We start from the raw sequence: 24,203 nt of genomic DNA on the forward strand, positions 1-24,203 counted from the left end.
ACTAGAACAGAGGATCTTAAAGGTATTAAAGTTGCCACTCAATACACCCTTCTATTTTCCAACAATTTATAAATGGCACAATCTTTTTTGGATATGCTTGTGTCTTAAAGGTGAGAAAGTGGGAACAATTCATAGAAGGTTATGATGAATACTAAGAGGTGGGGGTGAATTAGTATGCCAAAAATCTCTGCACTTAAACACTTTGCAAGACTAATAGTAAACCGGTAAAACAGTTTAGCAGACAAATGGGTTAACACACATGCAAACCAAATAGCTAATAATGCATTCGCCCACAGAAGCAAAAACACCATAACACAAGAGATTTTGACGTGGAAATCCAAATGGGAAAAACCACGGTGAGATGGAACTCACAAGTAACTATCTGCAGAATAGGAACTAGACCGGTTAAAGTCAGATCGGTTAAGGTCTTACAATGTTCTTTACCAGAACAGATCCTGTTAGGAATCTCAATCTCTATTAGGAGATAAGTCTGATTAAAGACTACCTTTCTAGAGGATTTTAGATCCATATATGTGAACCACCTTGTTAGAGGATTTACAAAAGGCTTTTGGGCCTACACAGTTAAGGGCTACAGACTTGTCAAAGATGTGAGTAATGAACAAGTGTTTGATCTAGCTAATAGTACAGACTGCTCGGTTAGATCCTTTATAGCTCGTTCCTAATGCATTCCAGCATTACTCCAATCTTCTACAAATTCATATTCTCTCCAACTCCTCAACCACCTTAAACCCTAGCAACAACATAAACTTTTGCTACAACCACATCAACAACCTAAAACCCTAGACATGATGTCCTTATAAAGGAATTTGGTTTCATGTCGGTCCAATAGGATTACATTACAATTTCCTAGGTTCAATGAACCTGGACATACTTGGTAACACAACACAAAAAGCACTGTTAAAGTGTCGGCACCGTCAAACAATTGGTGGATGGTAACTCATCACAAAATACCGGTTGGTAACTCATCATAGAGTATTACCGGTTCATACAATATACCGGTTGTCGGTTTGTCAAAAATGAGGACTGGTAAAAAATGTGTTATGCCGCTTTAATCCCTCGTACCGCTTGGGGTCAACATGTCACTTTAAACCGGGAAACACATTCTGCAAAACACCAATAGTCTAACGACTATAATACAACATACCGGTTGGAACAAATACCGATTGTGCTCTAAATCATACATATAAAGGAGATCTCAATGCAAGTGTGTGTCCATCAATGACAATCACAACATAAACATCAAAAATGCCAATAGGTTATGGTGTTGTTTCATGTCAATATATTAGCTTTGAGGAAATCCATATTTACTTCTTCAACGCCTTCTAGGAGCTTTAGTAGAAAATCATAGCTATCTTGAGATGCACTAATGCTCAACTCTCAACTATTTATCTTGGTCTACTACCAATAGTTAAACAAGTTACCCTGACCTTTTGGAACTTGATGCTGAAAAGGATTTAAAGAAAACTAGTTGGATGGAAAGGTAATCTTGTCTCTCAAGCTATAAATTTTCAATTCCTCAAAGCATCTTTGCAAGGCATCCTTTATTACTTTCTTTCTCTATTCAAAATTCCTAAGTACTTGGCAAAGAAATTTGAACAAATTTTGAAAAAGTTTTTGTGGATTGAGGTTGAGGGAGAAAGAATAATTGCTCTTATCATCTGGGATAGGGTTTGTCTTCCAAAAATACATGATGGCTTGGGGATCAAAAACAATAATTAAAATATAAGGCATTATTGAGAAAAGTGGGTTGGAGCCTAATCAAAGGCAACAAAGAATGGAGATGGTTAATAAGAACCAATTATTTGGGTAACACTCTAGAAATCACTTATGCCTTTTCTGACCATTCAAAGGCTCCTTTCCTAGTGAGATCCGTGAGGGTGGTAGCCAGCTGAGAGTAACCCCTCCAGTAGAAACCATATAGACCCAAAAACCCCTTCAAATGTGTTATGTTTTCAAGTGGAGGCCAATCAATGATAGCCCTTATCTTTTCAAGATCAACCTTCACAACCTCTACAATGATAATGTGACCAAGATAGAGTAGTTCTTTCATCCCAAATTCACATTTTGACTCCTTAGCAAACAGGGATTCGGAATCCAGTATATTGAGCACTTCATCCAAGTGTTGCAAGTGCTCCTTCCAAAACTTGTTGAAGATGAGGATGTCATAAAAAAATATGAGCACAAACTTCCTTAACTACTTTTGGAAGATCTTATTCATGCAAGATTCGAATGTGGTAGGAGCATTAGTCAAACCAAAAGGCATGACTAAAAATTCAAAATGCCCAAAGTGGCATCAGAAAGCAGTTTTCTCAACATCTGATGCCCTCATTCTGATTTGATGATATCTTGATCTGAGGTCAATCTTTGAGAAGAGCGCGACACCATGTAGCTCATCAATGAGCTCATCAATCCTTGGGATAGGGTACCAATTTTTTATGGTTTCCTAATTGACTGCTTGGTAATCCACACACATGTGCATGGTCCCATCCTTCTTAACCAAAATTACAACCGAAGCAAAAGGGCTCTTGCTTGGCCTAATGTATCTCATGTCAAGAAGCTCCTTAATGGATTTCTTAATCTCATCCTTTTTCTTCTTTAGGTACCGATAAGGAGTAGTCATAACAAGCTTAGCTCCTTCTAACTCAATGATGTGTTCAGTACCTCACTCGGGAGGTCTACCAGGAGGTGGATTCTCAAACACCTTACTTCTTTTTGTAATCAAAGCTTGAATGTCATCAGGATATCTTTTTTTCCTTTCAAGTGAATTAGATGGCATGATCTTGCACTCAGGAGGTCTACCATGAGGTGGATTCCAAAAAACCTTACTCTTTTTTGTGATTAATGCTTGAATATCAAATACTATGGTGCCCATTCCACTTGGTCATGGCGGATCAGCCGCTCCATCCTCTTCAGTGATACAATTCTGAGACCACCATTAGGCATTCCTCACAACACTACCCTCTTCCCATCGGACATGAATTTCAATTCCATGGTCTGCAGGTTTAGTATGATCTCACCAAGAGATCTCAACTGTTAAATGCTATGGACTGCATCATCAGTTTCTCCTATGCCCACCACAAACAAGTCATCTCGAATCTCATGGTTTCCCAACTTCAAAGACTTGTTGGAAATCATTTGATTGCATGATATGGTGGAGCCATCAACTACCATGACTTTGAATCCTTCTACTTCTTTAGTCACTAGCCCTCTCTTTGCAATAATTCTTTTATCAATGAAGTTGTGAGTTGCTCATGTATCAATAAGAGCTATGACACGGTTCTCTCCCAGCACTCCCCTAACTCTAAAAGACTCATTCTTGTGGAGGCTCGAGAGTTGAGAAACCACACCTCTATCATCTTGTTCACTCTCAGGCCCTTCAGGAGCCTCTTCATACTCGTCGTCCTCAATTTTAGTCTGATGTTCGGACATTTCAGAATCTGATCCAATTAGCTAAGTAGGACTTCATTTGATATAAATTTCCTTTCCTGTGTCACTTATGTCCTAGGGCCCAAGGTTCTCTACAAGAATAGCATAAATTATTCCTCTAGAGCTCTTGGAAAAGCTCGTCATCCATCCGAGAGGGAAACTTCTTGGTCTAATTTGAAAACTTCTTTTTATCCTTTCGAAAAGGAAAAGGCTTGGACTGAAATTTAGTTTTAGGAGCAGCCAACTCCATACTCCTTGATTTCTTGATTGCTTTAGCTAAGGTGGGCAGATCAAAAGCTTTAACCCAACCTTTCAAGGGCTCTTCAAGTCCTTCAGTGATAAGACCACTAGCCTCTTCTTAGAAATACTACTGACCATAACAGAAAGATTCTAGAATTCAGTTATGTAGTTGTCCAAGGAGCCTTGTTGTTTGAGTTGTGCAAGCTCTCTGAATTTAACCTCTAGGTCCTTAGAATCAAACCTTTCAATTAGCTTGTATGTGAAATCAACATAAGTAGTTATCAAATTGTGTCCAACAACATTCATGAGCAACACCATCCAAGTACGGGGGAGCAAACTTAATGGCATCTTCTTTGGGCATTGGCCTTAAGGACAAATAATTGTCCAACTTCTATACCCAAGCTCTAGTTGTGCAGTTATTTATCCCATCAAAATGTGCTAGAGTAACCTTCCCAAGGGCTTATTGATAGTCCCTTGGAGCGAAATATCGGCTATCAAACCTCCCTTCCCTTCTCTTTTTTTGATTCATGAATTGATCAAGGGAAAAAATTTCACGGATCTTCATGGGAAGTGATGCATACTCCATGTAACATGCTTGTATCTCATCAGATACTGGGACTTCTACCACAGGTGGCAGTGCTTCCTTTGGAAGGAAAACGGGTTGCAAGGGTCTTGACACCGAACCAATTGGTACTCCACCATTGTTACTACTATGATTGTCGTCATTCCCATTACCTCTTGAATTGTTAGACGTGCTGGCATGGTGTCTATTTGTGTCTTGATTTTGACTTTGAACCCCACCAACATTCTGATTCAATGTGGCCAGCAATTGGGACATCATGTTCATCATAGTATCAAAAATTTTCTCAACTCTCTCCACAGCCCCATTAACACCATTCCAATCTGATGTTTTCTCTGCCATTGAATCCACTGAATCGGCTGAATCAACCTCTTTCTCTCTATTTCTCAAGACCTCTGAAAAGGTCTCTTCTAATGGCACTAGCGGTATCTGAAACTGTTACCTTCTCTATTCTTTGTTGTCGTATCTGATATCTCTATCACTCATGGAACCCCTAACACAGAGGCTGGAAGAAAGAGTGGCTCTGATACCACTGTAATATCCCCAACAAATTTTTATTATTATTTTAACAAATTTACAACACACCAATCACTCGTTAGGGTTAAAATAATGCAATCCAAACCAATTGAAAGGAACCCTAACACCTTTTGATCACCGAGAGCCCAAACTGGGAGGGTAAGAGCATACAGTGGATAGAGGATCATTAGATGCAAACTGAAATCTAATTACAATATCTGGGCAGCAAGCCAACCCCCTTCCACTTTTTAGCAGGATATGGAGAATATTAAAAATCACTTGGCGGTAAACCAGCCAAGGATGATGCAAGAAACTGAAGAACAACCACTCTATCGCTTATGCAGCAGGAGGACTAGAAATGAAATTCACTATCAACTCCACCACTTATTCAGCGAGAGGAAAATAAAGAAATTACAAAATTAACTCTACCACTTATACAACGGGAGGACAATATTATAGAGCCAAATGTAGGTGGCAAGCCGACCTCTTCCACTTTTCAGCAGGAGTTTGCTTTAAAATCCAGAAATGGTTGTTAGTACTACTATCCAGCCTTACAATAAAGAGATACAATGCATAGAATAGAGAGATTATACTATCCAATACTGATGAATACTTCCAAGCTTAACAAACTAAGAAAAATCAAACACACCATTGATCACTAAACTGAAAAAGCAATCTGTTGTATGCATAACACGCAAAAAACAACCACTACCAAAATCATTATTATGTTCATAACTCGCCTAAAACTTCACTGAATGACACAAGAAGAGAAGCAAATGAAAACTAAGACTAAGACAATGAAACACGAATGTCAAACCTGTACCATGAACACCACCAACAACCTGCACGCAACTCGAGGTAGCCAAGGAATGGTATGACCTAGCTGGGAAGTACGATTTTCATTATAAAATTCAAATCAGCAAATGAGGATTTGCAAGTCTGTAGACTCCATCACCTAGGGGAGAGAGTTAATCATAGCCAATACCCAAAATGACTTGGTAAATACACACGGCCTCACGAATGGATTTATACTTCAGCACACACACCAATCAATAACATGAACACTCAGAAAGCACTCCAAAATATCTGAAACTGACACACAAATCTGCAACATTGTTCCTCAAATCTACTCCTCTGAATGAAGAGCAGTCACAAGCTCAATTAGTTGTTGTATTGCAAGCAAGAAACCAAGCGGTAGCTAGGAGGTATGCATTCCCTGAAGCTTCACTGCAAATTTTGGCAGCACTTCGTTATAATTTTCTTCATAGATGCCAAATGAGAGGCCAAGCTCTCATATTCATAGATTCTAAAACTCAAATTCACATTCAAATGGCGCCCAAATTCCTATCTTTTCATTTGGATTTCATTTCAAACATGTCCTTGACTTGGCACCCCCTTCCTTAGGCACAAAATTCAAACTTTTTCTTGGTCCAAACTTACAACATAAAAGAACATTATACATGAGCATATATTCCATCCTTGGTGCCAAACTTAGTAGAATAAATAAATTTTTGAATAAGATGCACTATTCATTTCGTAAGTCGTCCAACAATATAATTAAATATCAACCTTTAGAATAAAGTATTAATATTTAATAAATCACTTGCAAAACAAATACTAATCAGTACCAAATTGAACTATGAATTGAAGTGTTGGAAACCATCAAACTAAACTGGGTCGAAGCTCTGCACTAAACTGCCAAAAGTAGAACTACCTAAACTAACACTTACTAAAAATAGTAAGTTAGGAAAACAACTCCAAAAAACATGCTTGTCGAACCCTGTGAATGAGCTCAGAAAACCCAAAAAAACCCCAAAATCTAGTCATCTAACATCAACTTACTAAAAATAGTAAGTTCTGCAAACTCCCCTGCACTGATTGCATGTCATACCACTGTGAAGATTACAAAAAACCTAGAAGGAAACCTCAATTCTTTCTGCCAAACTCCAACCAGAACATCCCTGGAAACTATGAGGAATCCTCCTAGAAAATAGGAAACCCTAATTCCTCATTCCAGTCAGCCTACGGGTTTCCAGAATAGGTTAATGGACCACTGGTTACTTCCTACGGATAAGGGGACATTACATAGCGCCCACAAGACAGGGTCGAAGGGCAGCACCCCTGGCACGCTCCTTATCGTAGTACAGGATAGGGTCGAGGGGTAGTGCACCCCTAGGGGTTTTCATAAAGGCATTGGGAGTTATTTTCTTATTGGCTAAGATATGTTAACCCTATTTTTGTAACCGACATTTAAGTCTTGATAAAAACAGCTAAGGGTTAGGGTTTTTCGGGGAGTTTTTTGTAGCATTTTGCAGCGGTATTGAGTTGCAAGAGATTGTTGGATGTAATCAATTTGATTTGCTAGATAATAATGTTGGACTCTATGTTTGGTGGATGTAGCTTGAGTTTGGGTGAACCACATTAAAAATTGTCACTTCATTGTTATTATTTATGTGTTTTTCACTCCTCTTTTTAATCTTTATTTGCATTTAATTGATATATTTTGCATGCAATTCCTAACAGTCCCCTTGCTCTTCGAAAAGGAAATATCACTCACAAAATAATTATGCCTAATATCTTAACTAGCAATCACACTTTGGTGTGCATTGGGTACACCGAAGAGGTGTGAAAGATCAATTTGGAAAAAAATTGGTGTATTTTGCATATAATTGTTTAGTAAGTTCAATTGGTAGGCCATTTAAAAAATGATGTTGTTTGTGCAAACTATAAGGGAGTTAAGTAGTAGAACAACTTCCTACACTAACCTTGAGAAAAGGGTAATGCAAAAAAAATTACAAATCCTTACAACAGTTATAGAAACTTAACATAAATAACATGCATACCTCAACACAATGATTTACGTGGGGAAAATTATTTCGGGAGAAAAACCCCACACTCCAAAAGTTGCCCAATATATTATTTAAAAATTATTAACATATTCCAATATACTTGCAGAAAAAACTTTTCACAGGAGTATCGCCAACCAGAAATTTAGAGGTAACTCAATAGCTACAAGAATCTTACACACAACCTCCATCTCATGCAGCTCATATATAGGAGATACAATCCAAGAAACTGTCAAACGATATTGCAAAACCATGGGCTAGAACCATCCAATAAAGTGGAACCAACCTTATCTTCAATCCTAGATTCCCTATGATGTGTCAAAACACACATCAACAAGTGTACCTCCCTTTTAAAGTTCATTTATGTGTCTGACGCATTTTTTATATTTTTTTTTTCAAGAGACCAAACTTCCAGAGGCAATAACTTTTGAACCAGGTGCCTAATTGACAAACTATTTGAAGCGTCAAAAAGATCACAACATGCTCTATTGGTTACAAGCACTTTTTAGGTTGTTTTAGAGCCTCTAAATCCCTCATATCTTCAAATCCAGTTACAATCTTGCAACGAAAAATTTACTAGCAAGCTTCTCTATCCAATCCAAAGCTTTGGGGAGAATTTTGAAGCAATTCGTGCTCAAATGAAAACTTTCTATAAATAGTAAACTTATGTAAATACAAGGTTGAGACACCATTTTTCCAACACAACCAAGGTCTCAATCCAAAAGTAATAGCTTAAAATCAACTAGTATGACTAAAAAAACTTTGTTGGGAAGATAACTAAGTTCCATTACCAACAAGATCACACACGCGCGCGCGCGCACACACACACACACACACATGCATACATATATACATATATATACACATACATATATATACATATGTATAGACATATACATACATACATGTATACATACATACATACATACATACATACATACATGCATACATACACATATACATATATATACATACATACACAAACATACATATATATACATACATACATACATACACACACGCGCGCACACACATACAAAGAGAGATGTGTGTGTATGTGTGTGCATATAACTTGAAAAAGATTGAGGATGTGAGAGGAGTGGAATGGAGACATAGAAAGATAAAGATAATGAGATGGAACAAATAAAAGAGAGAGAGATAATGAGATATAGATAGAGAGGGAGAGGGAGAGATACGAAGATAGAGATAGAGGGAGAAAGAGACAGATAAATGAGGTAATAGAGAGAAGAGAGAGAGGGGAGAGATAGCGATAGAGATAGGAAGGGAGAAACAAGGAGTGTGTGAGCGAGAAAGAGAGATAGATAGACAAGGGATAGGGAAATAAAGAGATATAGAAAGAAGTGAAACAAAGAGGGGGAGAGAGGGAGAGATAGGGAGAGATAGGAATAAAAAGAGGGAGTGATAGAGATAGGCGTAGTGGGAAAGATAAATGAGAGAGAGAGAGAGAGAGAGAGAGAGAGAGAGAGAGAAAGAGAGAGAGAGAGATATTAAAATTTAAATTAAATTTAAAAAATAACTATTTTATGATATAATAAGATAATTAATTATAATTTTTAATTTCATAAAAAGACATAATTAATTAAAAAATAAATTTTAAACTTAAATCTAGATTAAAAATTAAAATATAATAAACTAAATGCAAATTCAAAATATATAAAATCAAAATATTAATAAAATGATAATTTAAAAAATTTATAATAAATAATAAATATTTAAATAGAAAGGAAAACTAATTTTTTTAATTTATTAGAATAGAAATATTAATAAAATATGTACCTAAAAATATGATTAATATATTATAGACAGCGTTAACATTAAATGACTCACAATCCAAATCCTAAACCTAAGATTTATCATAACTTGAATGATGTACTATGTAGTTAGTTAAGGTATGCTTTGCATTATTTAGATAAGATCTTTGGATATCGTGTTGTATCTAATAACTTAATCATAATTGTGTTTTTTTCTTTTTCAATTGGTTTGGAAAGTGTTGTGAGTACATTGGACTAGAATTAAACCATAATCAAGTGTTATAAAGGTTATGGTTAGAATTATTAATGTCTTAAATATGTATAAATTTGGTAATTTAATAATAAATAACTTTTAAATAAAATAATAATTTTTTAAGTACAATTCTATTTCTCTGTGGGATTAAATATTATTGGATAAATTATTAGTTCCTACTGCATCCATTCAATTCAACTTTTTAATGATTTTGTCCAATGAATGCATAGAATTAAAATTTCCCGACTAAATTCTATAGTCTGTTGAATTTTTATTTTAAATAATTATAAAATTGTCATTTTTCTTTTCTTTTTATTGGTTACACTAAGCAGAAAATTCAATTTTACCAACAAAAAAAAAAAAATCAATTTTCTTTGTGTAAAATAATATATTTATTTCTTCTATTAATTATTTGTTGGAAAGAACATTTCAAAGCTTACAATTAACTCTTAAATTATAATAAATAATAATTTTTTAAAATTCATAAAATATTTATTGTCTAATTCAAATAAATTAAAGTTAAAACTAAACCAACAATAACTAATAATAATTTTAGAATAAGTTAAAAAACTAAAATCTAGATTTAAAAGTAGCTTTGTATTCTATTTTATTTTTTCATATTGTATTTTTTAAATGATTACTAAATTAAATATATCAGATACTAAATAGAGATATATTAAATAAAAAACATTCTATTTTATTTTAAAAATTACTTTTAACAAGAAAATCAAAAAAGAAATTTATGTAAATTTTTATTAAAAAAACATCTCTCTCAGTGGCTACATGCATCAAGGGTTTGAACATGAATTGAGTTTTTTTGAAGGTTCTTCTTTGCATCTGTTCGAACTGGGCTTCACAGCTGGCTGCATGGGATGCCATTACTATTAATGTTGCGATAAGAATTGAATGGTGTAACGTTGCAGGGTATGAATATCAGAACCATCTGAAACAGGTCCCAAATTCAATATTGCTTCCCAGAAATTCATGTTGTATGAATGGCCACATGTAAGTTCGTTGCTTGGAAGACCCAAAAGGAATAAATTCGTTGTCAGATCGCATAAGAACTAGGGTTTCAAGCTACAGGAATTCAATGTTGATCGAAATCCACTGATAAAGAATCGCTGACACTCGGAAGAAGCCGCAAAATTCCACGGAAAGATCGCTGAAGGAGATTGCTAATAAAAAAAAGGCAGATCGCTGCTTGAAGATAGCTGTTGAAGGAAGTTCGTTGTGAAGAGACCATCGTGTGAAGGATCGCTGTCAATAAGAAATCTGAAATTTAGAATTACTTTTTGTTGGGAGTATCACAGATCGCAGTATGTTAGAAGGTTTGCTGTTGAATAGAAGGTTTGCTGATGAAGGGAAATCGTTGCAGTTGAAGATAATTGCTGAAGGAAACAGCCCAGTCAAAGACACCATGGCAAATTTGTAGATGCCTGTGAAAGACACAAATCACGGTGGCAAATCTGTTTGAAGGATCATAACAAATCCAAGAAATAAGATCTCTGTAGCATCGCAGTTATGGAAGAATGTCCCACTCAAAGAATTTTTTATTTTCAAGCTGCAACAATTGATAAAGGAATTTTTATTTTGAAACAGGAGACCGGAGGCCTGAAAGTATACAGCCCGCACCGTGTTTTTTGAATAAAGAGTTTGAGTTTTCATGCGTTTAAGCTACCTGGAAACTGCAGCAGGTCCGCCATCCCAAACCCCTTCGATCTCACCCTTTTGTGCTTGAAGATGGATGAAAATCTTTAGAAAGGAATGGCGCTGTTAAAAAGAGGAAATTTCAATCAGGTCTTCGGTAATTTGGTGGCATTTGACAGCAGTTAAAACAATATTTCTGAGACATCAGTACAGCATTTGCAAACAGCCTTGCCTATCCGGTGATTGATCTACAACTGATTAGTGAAGACGCTGTCATTTGGTTTGGAGATCGGCATTTGGGAAGAGGTTTTCAGACTGTTAGTAGCAGTTAACTTTGTTATACTCAGACTTGTTTGTGACAACAGCAAAAGACGACACCTGTCAATCATCTTGAGGTTCATTGTTAGTAAAAGTTTACTTGCATTGTCATCGCTACAGTTGGGGTAACATCAAATCAGCATAATACAATGATAGGAGAATACACTGATCGGACATGGCTGATAGAGGACATTTGGGTTCATGGGCGGATGTGGGCTGGGACGACCCGCCTCATGTTCCGCAGTGGGTCTACACGAAAGGCAGATGGAAGGACATGGCGATACAGGTAAACCAGAGCAGAAATAACAAGGTTTTTCAGCCAGCTTCAAAATACTTTCAAGGCTTCTTTGGGAACAAATGCAGTGTGGCATGGAAGGAGATTCACTCAAGGGCGTTTTAATAATGGTGCGAATCATGGGAATTTTGAGAATCAATTCAAGGGATTTTCGAAGAAATGGTCTTTGGTTTTGGACAATCAACAAACATTTGCTAGGGTTGTTGGCTTGACAAATAAGGAGACTACGGCTAGGGTTTCTATTTTTTCACAGCAGGTGGGAAATAAGGTAAATATGAACCTCAAGGAAGTTAGTCCGGAAAAGGTAAGTAAGATTCCTTCTGATCCTGTTCTGCCCGAGGTTTCTTCATCGCAGGTTTGGGCTCCTATCCCTTGTATCGATCTTTTAGGTTCTTATGTTGACAAAAAAGCGAATTGTTTGCATACGAATGCTATTTCTGGGGAAATTTGGGGTGATCAAATTAGTTTGTTAAAGCTTTATCATAAATTGCAGAAAAGATGGGGGGATATACATTATTTTCAATTATTATCTACAAATGCTTTTATTATTGTCTTTGATTCTCCTTCTTTCAAAGATGAGGTATTAAGAACTTCACATCATTGGTTTGGAAAACATTTAATTTCAATTGCGGCTTGGAAACCTTTTTTTTGTTCCTTCTTGGTCTAGTTCGAAACTTATTCCTTTCTAGTTTGGTTTACCTAAAATTCCTTTTGAATTTATGGATCCAGATGTTCTTGAGAAAATTGGAAATTCTATTGGAACTTTTTTAACATCTAAAATGGACTTTGTGGAGGGGGAGATTCTGATAAAAATTTGTGTTCTTATTAACCCTAACAATGTTTGCCCTCGTACTTGTAATATCAAGTCTCATAATGGTATTTGGCATTAGTCAATTGAGAAATTAGATACGAAGCTTCTTAAGTCTCATTTACTTTTGGATGCTCCTTTACTTATGGATTTTAAGAAAAACCAACAGGTTGTTGACTTTGTCCCTAAAACCCTTAATAAAGATAGTTTGTCGGCAAGACCTTCGATTGAAGGATGTGGAAATGTCTCTTCGCATAAATTGGTAGAAACAAGTCACATTAATCTTGAAAATAATCCATTGTGTCGTAGTTCTGGGAAACCAAATGATCACACTTCGGGTTCGGTCTCACTTCCGTCTTTACTAAAGACATTTTCTAATAACGGGGGTATAGTGGATGGTAATCCCCCGATGAATGGAGTAGATCACCCATTGATGATAGATTGCCCTAAGATGCCAAATAATCACACAAAGGGTAAGGACGACAATTTGTCTTCATGCACTCAAAAGGAAGTTTTGGATTCTTCAAAGAATGTGAATTTAGATAAAATTGCAGTGGTTGATATGGAAACTATTAAACAAGTACCTTCCATATGTTTTCCTAATGATGCTTCTTTAGTTTAGGAAATTAAGAATTTGGTGTCTAATAATTCCCCTCTGAATGTTGAAATTAATATGGCTAATGAATCTTCCTTAGGGAATAGTAATCCGTCAGAGGTTGTCCCTGTTATTATGCCAGATGAGAATCTAGTTCAGCAAGTACATGATATTTTTAACAATCATGCACATCAAATGGATGAGGGTATTACTGATAGAGTTGTTTGTTCAATTGAGAATGATTTTGGGGGTATAAACTCGACCCTTCCAATCTCTGCATCTGCTTATCCTTTTGCGGTTTTGGCTAGAACAGAGTTGGGTTTTGAAGATAATCCATTTATCCTGGCTTCTCCAAAGTCATGCAAGAGTTTACCAATTGTCCAAACAACTCCAGTTTTTTCACCATTGGTGGTTTCTCCTAGGAGAGGTAGGCCTCCAAATAATCTTAAGACTCAAATGGAAATTGATGTTGGAATTCAAAAAACTTTGTCCCTTTCTCCTGTTGGTGGGCAAGGGAGGCATTCGGTCTCTCTTGGTAGGCCTGAGAAAACATGCCTAACCCATGTAAGTGTAAAAAGAAAGAGGAGTAAAAGATTCGTGACTAGTCCACCTGTGACAAGATCAGGGGCTATGAAACGTAATTTGCAAGGTTGCTTTGGGGAAAGCAAAAATTCTCTAATTAATGGGAAGAGGGGAGCTTCGGCCTCCCCTCGAGGACAATAAGAATTATTTCTTGGAATGTTAGGGGCTTAAATGCCCCTAACAAGAGACACTTAATTAAGTCCCAAATGGACTTAATTAAGTGTGATATTTTTATGTTGCAAAAAACAAAGTTGTCAAAGGAGTCTGCTGATTTGGTTTTTTCATCTTGGAGAAGGTGGAATTTTCTTTCTTCTCCGACTTGTGGTGCTTCAGGAGGTTTGACACTACTTTGGAATAATTATAATATTGAGGTACAGTTAGTGGCATCTGCTACAAATTGGATGTTGGCTTTAGTTATAAGCAAGATTTCGAAGGTTAAATTCTGGCTTTTTAACATTTATACTCCATCAAGAATTCAAGGGAAGAGTAAGTTATGGGGTGAATTAAAGAGGATTTCTTCTCCCTTAAAACATGGTTCCTTTATTATCTTCGGAGGTGATTTTAATGCTATCACTGATTTAGATGAGAAAAGAGGAGGTGTTTTCCCTAATAAAAGGATTATGGATGACTTTGGGGATTTCATTTCTGATATGAGCCTTTTTTATTGTAAGTCTCAGAATGGGGTTTTCACATGGACAAACATGAGAAGGGATTTTTCTCAGATTGCTGAGAGATTAGATCGGTTTTAGTTATCTGAGAATTGGATTGATTCAGATTTTGAATTCTTTTCCTCTATTCTACCGGTCTCAGGTTCTGATCATTTTCCAATTTCCCTTTCAGTTATTGAGGATAGGGCTTCTTCTAAGTCTCCATTTAAATTTGAGCCCATGTGGTTTAGGGATTCTTCCTTTTTGCCTTTGCTTATGAAATGGTGGAATTCTGCTCCTTTTTATTCTGGGTCCCGTATGTTTCAGATTGCTAAGAAGTTAAGTTATTTGAAATTGAATATTAGGGAATGGAATATCTCGCATTTTAAGAACATTTTTCAGGAGAAACAAAGGATTCAAGATATGATTGAGTGTTTTAATACTCATGTGCTTCAACATGGTATGGTGCCACAAGTTTTTGATGAATTGAAGTCACTAAAATTACAGCTTGAAGAGGTGTTAGCTAGAGAGGAAATCTATTGGAGACAGAAATCTAGAGAGTTATGGCTTTCAGATGGTGACAGGAACATAAAAATGTTTCATTCTTCAACTAAGATTAAAAGATGTAAGAATAGGATATCTTGTATTCAGTGTTAGAAATTGACAGAGCCAGAGGACATTGCTTCAAAGGTAGTTAGGTTTTTTAAGTCATTATTATCTTCAGAAAATGGAAATCTCAGCAATGATATTATATCTAATATTCCTCCTTTAGTATCTTTGGAAGACAATAAGATGTTGATGTCTCCCTTTTCCTTAGAAGAAGTTAAGAGTGATGTCTTTGCCTTGAATCTGGATAAAGCCCTGGGACCAGATGGTTTTACTCCTTTATTTTTTCAGAAATGTTGGGATTTTGTGGGAAATGATGTTTTATTGGCTCTCGAGGAATCTAGGAGAAATAGGTCCATTTTAAAAAGAACTTAATACTACAATGATTGCAATTATTCCTAAAAAAGAGGATACTAAGACTTTTGCTGACTTTCGCCCCATTGCTTTATGTAACACTTTGTATAAGATATTTACGAAGGCAATTTCCCTTAGGTTGGCAAAAATTCTACCTAGGATCATTTCATTGGAGCAAGGTGGTTTTGTTCCCGGAAGGGAGATGACAGAGGGTGCAATTGTAACACATGAGGTGCTGCATTCTATTTCCACCCAAAGAACCCCGGCCATGATACTTAAACTAGACATGATGAAGGCTTATGATAGAGTAGAGTGGGGGGCTTTATGTGTTGTTCTTGAAAAGTTAGGTTTTTCCAAGGCCTGGGTCAAATGGATTCGTGCATGTATTTCTTCTGCAAGATTATCGGTTTTAATTAATGGTTCTCCTTGAGGTTTTTTCACTTCCTCTAGGGGTTTGAGACATGGAGACCCCCTTTCTCCCTTTTTGTTTATTCTCCTAGCTGAAACCTTTAGCTGGGCTATTAGGGCTGCTAAAGTGGGGGGGCTTTGGAAAGGTATAAGGATTCAGAATATTCTCCAAAGTATTTCTCATTGTCTCTTTGCAAATGATACTCTATTATTTGGACATGCTTCATTAGTTGAGGCAAAAGTGATTAAAGGAATAATACAAAATTATGCATCGTTTTTTGGTCAGAAAGTGAATGGTGATAAATCAAAGATTTTTTTCCTTAATACATCACAACTGGTTCAACATAGGTTGCAATCCTTTTGGGGATTTGAGACTGGAAATCTTCCATGTACTTACCTTGGGATTCCTTTCTTTGTTAAGCAGAATAAGATTGGTTTTTGGGATAAGATTATTTTGGTCATTTCTAAAAGAATTCTCTCATGGAATCATAGATGGTTAACTTTGGCGGGTAAAATTGTTCTCATCAAGTCTGTTTTGAATGTTGTTCCCATATATCTCATGTCTGTTTTGAAATCTCCAAAAGCAGCCACTGTTAGTTTACAAGATACTCTTAGAGATTTTCTTTGGAACAATAATAAAGATGGCAAGAAGAAACTCCCTTTAGTTGCATGGGATAAGGTATGTTTGCCTAAGGAACTTGGGGGAACAGGAATTTGGAGTCTAGAGAATCAGAATTTAGCCTTAGGTGCTAAGTTGGTTTGGAAATTATATGACAAGCCTAGCTCCTTATGGGCACAGATTATGTTTGCCAAATATTTAAATAATGGACCGAGAGAGTACATTTTTAAAGTCTCAAATTTGCCTTCGGGTTCTGCTATTTGGAATTTCCTTTGTAAATGTAGATCAGTTATTTTGCCTCATCTCTCATGGATTGTTCATAATGGTAGAAAGGTCGGATTTTGGGATGAAGTATGGAATGGACACACACCTTTGGTACCTTTAGTGAATATTAGGGATTGGTCTCCTCTTATCACTGTTCTTTCCTCCCTTTGGGGTGTTTTTGTAGCAGATTATTTTGAAATTGTGACTAGTAGACCCCTTAAGCTAGCTAGATGGAAGTCGATTGATTTCTTAGATGTTGATCAAAGCATGAAATTAGATTTTGAAAAGATTTTGGGGGATAGAATTGTATTTCTTTCTTATTCTGAGGATGAACTTATTTGGACAAAGAATATTTTTGGTAAGTACATTGTTAAAGATGGTTGCTAAAGATTTATTTTCTTGGCCTTATAAGTTGTTTTGGCATTCGACTTGTCTTCCCAAAGTTGAAGCCTTTGCTTGGTTGGCAGTTCAGGATAGAGTCCTTACAAGTATGAGACTAGACAGGCTTGGTATTATTGTTGTTTTCCCTTGTGTTCTTTGTAACAAAAATTTGGAATCTTCTTCACACCTATTCCTACATTGTGATTATGCTTATGAATGTTGGCAGTGGTTATTTGAGAAGTTAAATATATCCTTTGTTATTGGTAAGGATCTCATTTCCCATTTTAGATCTTGGCCCTTTATGTTTGCCTCATCTTTTTATGCATGCCTTTGGATCATATCTCCATCTATTGTGATTTGGAATGTTTGGCTAGAGAGAAACAACATGATATTTAAAAAAACAAGGTCTCCTGTGTCTGAGGTTCTATTAAAAATTGAGTCTTCAATCTCTGAGGTTGCTTTGTCATTTATTTATAAGAATTTGGAAAATCTTACTTCTTTTTCGCATTGGGATAGTAGAGTTACTAGAGTTTGGAAGTTGCTGTCAGTTTTACCCTCTCATGGTTCAATTTTAAAAAAGAATGATGCAATAGGTAAGAGATGCTCTGCTAGATGGAAACCTCCTCCGCAGGGGCACTTTAAATTGAATTTTGATGGGGCCTCTCATGGTAACCCTGGGCCGGCTGGGGTAGGCATGGTAATTTATGATCACAATGTAAATTTTATTTGAGCTAAGTGTCATGCTATTGGTTTTAAAACTAACAATTATGTGAAATTTCATGCTTTGTCTTTTGGATTGGATATGGCAATCTCTTTGGGTATTAAGGACTTAATAATTGAAGGTGATTCTATGGTGATTATTCAATGTGTTATGAAAAAGAAATCGAATTGTTGGAATTTGTAGTATATACTTGATCCCATTTTACAAAAATTGGAATTGTTTGAATATGTCTTGGTATCCCATTGTTACAGAGAAGTTAATAATATTGCATATTATTTGGCAAATTTAGCCATTGATAGCAATGCTAATCAGCGAGACGTGGGTTTTGAGGAAATTCCTTCTAGGGTATGGGAAGGTTTGCAGCAATAGTCATATGATTTTCTTGAGTAACGTCAATGTAAAATTTTATGATGATAATTATTCACGCTTTCCCCTTTCATTTCAAGTATTCATGTTCGTTGTCTGGAGAAGTGTTCGAGGTCATGGTATTTGATATAATAGTGTTTTTCCAAAGGTTTTTTGATACTTTCCTTTTTGGCAGTAAGGTTTTTGGCTCATAGGATTTGGCACAGGGCTTTGGAAAATTTTGTCTTCTTCCATTGATAGCAGCCATGGAGTCTACATTTGAAAATTATCCGATGGGTTTTTTTAGCAAATTGTCATATGAGCTCTATGCAAAACTGATATTATATGTGTTGTGACCGCATTTTGTATGTGGTTTTGGGCGGGGTGTATAAATTGATCCATTAGATACTATAGGCTTATTTTATGAGTTGTGACCGAAGGTTTTCTTCTCAAGGTTCTTTCCTCTGGTATGCTCTTTGAATCTTGTGTAAAAAATAAAAAATATTAATAAAAAAGTTTAGTGGAATAATCCACTTTTATTGAAAAAAAAAATTATTAAAAAAATTATATTTTATCAAATGAAATTGTTTCTGAAAAAAATCAATAAAATTTTAAAATTTAATATATATATATATATATATATATATATATATTTCATAAAATAAAATTTATTTATTTTTAATTAAATAAATGAATTTATTTTTACTTTTGAGTTAATTTTCTTGATAAAAGTGATATATTTATAATTACTTCACCCTTTTTGTTTTCGTTTGCTTTTCACTTTGCTTATCACTACTTCAAAATAGAAATTTGTGTTGTCATTTCTTTGCATGCATTATATCATAAAACTTTTATTATAGTGAGTAAGTGTAATTAAAACTTGTTTATAAAAGAGGTTTGCTAATTTTAGAATGATAAATTATGTATAAATTTGTGATTTATATATTTTATTTTCTTTTAAAGTCTACAAGATTTTTTTTCTAATTATTTTTTTACATAGAATTCATTTGCCCTTGCTCTCGAATTCTAGTTCATAATATCCATCTTGTCTTACATAGCATTCATGTTCAAGTTTGTGTCATCTGAAACTACAGATGTGCAATTTTCAGAACAAAAAAAAATGATGTGATTTGAAATGTCAAATATATCAATTGTAGTTGTTATAAAAAAGAAAAGAAAAACATGAAACTCATTTATATCCTATTGACCTAGCTTTGGAATAAAAAATACATGAGTTATGAAGGAAATACAAAACATATGCCTATTTTGTTATCAACTAGTCGGAGTGAAACCAATAGTAGAAACACATGGAAGCACAAAGAAAAAGCCACATTAAGACATGATTCTAACAAACGCTATTATTACATACCTCTAAATTATTAAGATTCCAAACACCTACTTCTATTGTGCTAAAACTCTTGAGAGATCAAAAAAGCAATAGAAGAAATTGCATTAATTGTTTATCTCATTGAGTTAAAATAGAATTTTGAAAGTCGCCAAAAACTGAAGATGCATATATAAAGTTTCAGGCACGGTGGATGGGATTTTTGTTGGATGGGTTGTTCCATCCAACAACTATAAACGTTTCAAACATCTTGCAAGCCTCTAAAATGATATTAATTGTCAATCATTGAGTTGAACTTGATAAAGCTCACATAGAAAACAACTTCGACATAAATATCTTTCAGATAAATAACCTTTTTTCCATAGCTTTTTTATGTTTTTGTTTTTGGATTGGACCCTGGTTTGGGGTGGTAGCCTTTTCTTCCTCCACCTTCATCAACATTCCCATACTTTTTGACATGGAGTATGGAATTTCTCATATGTTGACTGAGCAACAGGATTTGATGATTGTTTAGATGAGTTGGATTCCTAAGTTTGTGTGCGTGGGGTAATTTTGTTGTAATAATTACCAAGCTTGTGTTGATACTCATTCTTTTGTGTGGATTTAGAGATAGAACTAGTTTAATCACGTCACTATGAGATGGTATATCATCAATTTGGCTGATACACATATGCCTTGATATCAGTAGCATATTTTCCATGGAGAAACTCTCTTGGGTTTTTCGATCACTTTCTTGACGACCATGCATTCTCAATTGGTTTTGTTCTCTATTTTTTCTATGATGAGTTTTTCTATCCAAGTTGGGAATTTGCACTAGAGATATGTACAGGTGGTGATGTTAGCTTTGAAGTGAAGGTGAATGTCATAATCTGACCCACCGAGATGAGTTGTAGTGGGAAGAAAGTTCATCAGCAAAGCAAGTCCTTGAAACTGAAAGCATGTCAAATTTCTTCAAGGAGGGTGAACAACCAGTCAAGTGCCAAAACAGGTTCGTTCAACATTTGGTCCTTTCAAGAGTCGTGCAACCAAGTTATCGTTGGATCTTTATCCAAATACTTCACCCTAGAATGGCAATTTAAATGTCAATGTCATTATCATTTTACATCACTTAATCGTCTTAAGAACAAAATTCTTACAAGCTTTAGCTTTTTTCTTTTCTTTTTTTAAAACAAAAATTCTATTAGGGAAGCTAGGGTCTTTCATACAAAAATCTTCAACAAATTGATAATTTTGCTACATCAAGGTCTATTATATGGTTTCACCACTTCCATCTCATTTTGTACATAACCAAACTTAGTAAAGTCACTATTATGGTAACCTTGACCATTTAGACCATGGGGCCCTTAGACTTCTTTCCTTTCTTGTTGGTTAATTCTTCGTCCTGCTTTCTTAGACTTCTTTCCTTTTTTGTTGGTTAATTGTCCTAGCTCTCCACTATAAACAAAAAGATAGTGGATGCCTCTGCTAACCCTAAACCAATAGCTCCTATGCAATTTTTCTCCCATAAAATAAAAACCCACGAAGATGTGGTTGTTGGTCTTTATTCCTTGAAACTCAACCCTCCTCCCAACCTAGAGTTCAATGTGAAGCTTATGAAGAGAAAGAAGGATGAACAATTAACCAACAAGAAAGGAAAGAAGTCTAAGGACCCATGATCTAAATGGTCAAGGTTATTAAAATGAAAGGAGTGAATTATTTAGATTGTTCTATAGTGTTTCCCACAAAGTCATCAAAATCAATAAAAAGAATATCAATTTTTATTCTTCATGTATCTTTTCCTCAATAATGTCCACATGATTAGAGTTGGTGTGAGGTGGAAAGGGCTTAGTATGCATATACTTTTAGGTAAAGATGAGAAAATGAATGGTTTTCCCCGTAATTAATGTCTTTCACATGAATCAAATTATAATCAATGAGGTGTTATATTTTATGTCTTATACTTGCCCATTTTTTAATGGCGCACCATTTTACTCTATGATAATTGCATAATTCCTTTGCATCATAACCTTTTTGGCGCATATATATAGATGTATTGATAGGGTGAATAAGATGTGAGGTTATATGTAAGCCTCTAACAATTGTTATAATACTACTTGGAGCGGATCATGACATTTTATAATTTTTTAACAATTTGAGCTTAGTAGAGGTATTATTAGATGCCATAAAATATTCAATTGTTTCTAAAGGGCCTCATATGATGCTTGTGTGGAGTATCGCCATCTTTATTGAAAAAATAAAATTGTTGGAAATTATAAGGATAAGAGTTTAAGGGAGGATGTGAAGATTTATATCTGAATGCATTTGGTTCTAATAATTTTAACTTAATATTCATAATATATTTACAAAAAATGCATAGATTAAGTATAGATATTCAAGTACAACTTTTCTTGAATATTAGGATATAATATTTTAGTAAACAATTTTTGAAATTCATCATTAGTATTTGGTAATGCATTTTGAGGGATAAGGGTTGAAAACAAATAACATTGTCGTATGTTTTATTAGATCTTTGTCTACATGCAACCAAATTGGAAATATTCACCTTAATGTCAATAGTAACATTAAAGTTTTGCACAAAGGCATTAGATAATTTCACATATGAGTGTATCAAACTAGGAAGCATGAATAAAGCCACTCAAGTGTATAATATTTCAATGCATGTCGATTTTTTTATGAGTATCCTATCATCATACATGTAATACAAACAAGCGATATTAAAAGAGTGTAAATTACTTATGGTGTCCCCTTTACCATTATACATTATTATACATTTTAAAGCTAGGAGCTACAAAACCCATAGAGAAACAATACACTAATATTTCATAATAGAGTGGCTTATTCTTTATTTCACTAGTGATGTCCTTCGTAATTGGAGGCAAGGTAATTACCATACTTCACAATTCATCAAGTCTCTTCATAATGTTGTTAATAGTAAGGGGGTCGATTTTGGAAGTAGAAGTGGAAGCGGTAATATCGGTGATGATGGGATAAATAGATGAGATAGAAGATGGTATGTGATTCATGATGGAACAAAGGAGTTATTTGTTGGATGATGAGTTAACTTTTTTTAATTACCAATTTTGTAATGGAAATGCATTTAAGCATTTTATGATTAAAAACTAATACTAAAGATATACTTACAACTTACTTGTGATTACATGTGTTGAATCTTTCAACTTTATGTACTTCTATACCTTAACAATGAAAGAACAGTTGACTTCTATGTTGCTACTTGTAATGTATACTGCTATATTATTTTAATTCTATTATTTATACTTGTTTACACCTTAATGGATGATAACATATTTAATCTATGAAAGATGAATGTATACCTTAATGAAAGTATTTGAAAGCCATAAATTTGCTAGCTACTAATTATATAGAGTCGGGTGGATCTAATAAGATGAGAGAATATGTTATTTTGTTATTATTTGTATGTGCTAGTGCAATTTATGCATGTTAACACTTGGATATGAGAATGTACAATAAGGTTTGTACTAACTAGAACAAGCAAAAGCAACTTGCATAGAAATTAAAAATAAAAAATAAAAAATAAACTAAAATTGAAATACAATTCATGGTAAATATTTTTAAAACAAAATTTTATGAGCTTTTATTTAATTTTTCACTATAATAAAAAGTGGCTTGTGATATTAAATGTGGCTTGTGAAACATTATGAACATCTAAGGTATAACACGACAATTCAATTACTCATTACATTATGACAAGAGCATGACATCAACATTGCAGTAACATTCTAAGCATATTGGCATGACTACATGTTCTCTTTGATCTTTGTTCCATATTGACTTGGTAGTAAGGGTAACTAAAAATATTCTCCCTATCTAACAAAGCTCCTCAACAATGGTTATAACCTCAGTTCTTTAGACATGGGTCATGGATATTAAGATGATCAAAGTCCAAACGTTTAAATCAATGAAGTTCAAATCCAAAAAACCTAATTCAAACCTATACATAAGATTCAATGACACACTCATGGAAGCGAACTAATATAAGCAAAAAAAAAATCAAACTTGAGAAATTCATCTAACAAGACCCTATTTATTAACATAGAAACAAATTAATTCACAACATCTAACACAATAAAATTAACATGCAACTTAAAACTAAAGACCATTATTTATTTAAATTTTGTACATTTAATTTAGTGATGTTATTAATTTCAATTATTTACTTCAAATAAATTTATTATTATGATTAATTAATTAATTTATAAAAATATTTTAATAAAAAACATTGTATGATATAATTGTTAATTAATCTATCTTTAATAAAATACATTAATTCATATCCAAATATAATGGACATTTAATTAACCATTATTAAAATTTATTAATATCAATATTCAACAATACAATTATTGTCCAAAATTATGGTATTTACATTTATTTCTAAAAAAAATAAAAAATCTTGCATGATTTAACCTAGAGATACAAGCCACTTGCTTATTGAAAACCCTTAAAATATTTCGCTATAGTGAAAAAATCATCTAGATTACAAAGTTTAACGAGGAAAATGAAACATTTGGAACCACCTTTTATGATGCTCTTAAAAAATAATCACTTTAATATGAGGAAATGACCCTTCGTACT

Source organism: Cryptomeria japonica, chromosome 1 (genome assembly GCF_030272615.1).
Source record: "Cryptomeria japonica chromosome 1, Sugi_1.0, whole genome shotgun sequence".
NCBI lineage: Eukaryota > Viridiplantae > Streptophyta > Pinopsida > Cupressales > Cupressaceae > Cryptomeria > Cryptomeria japonica.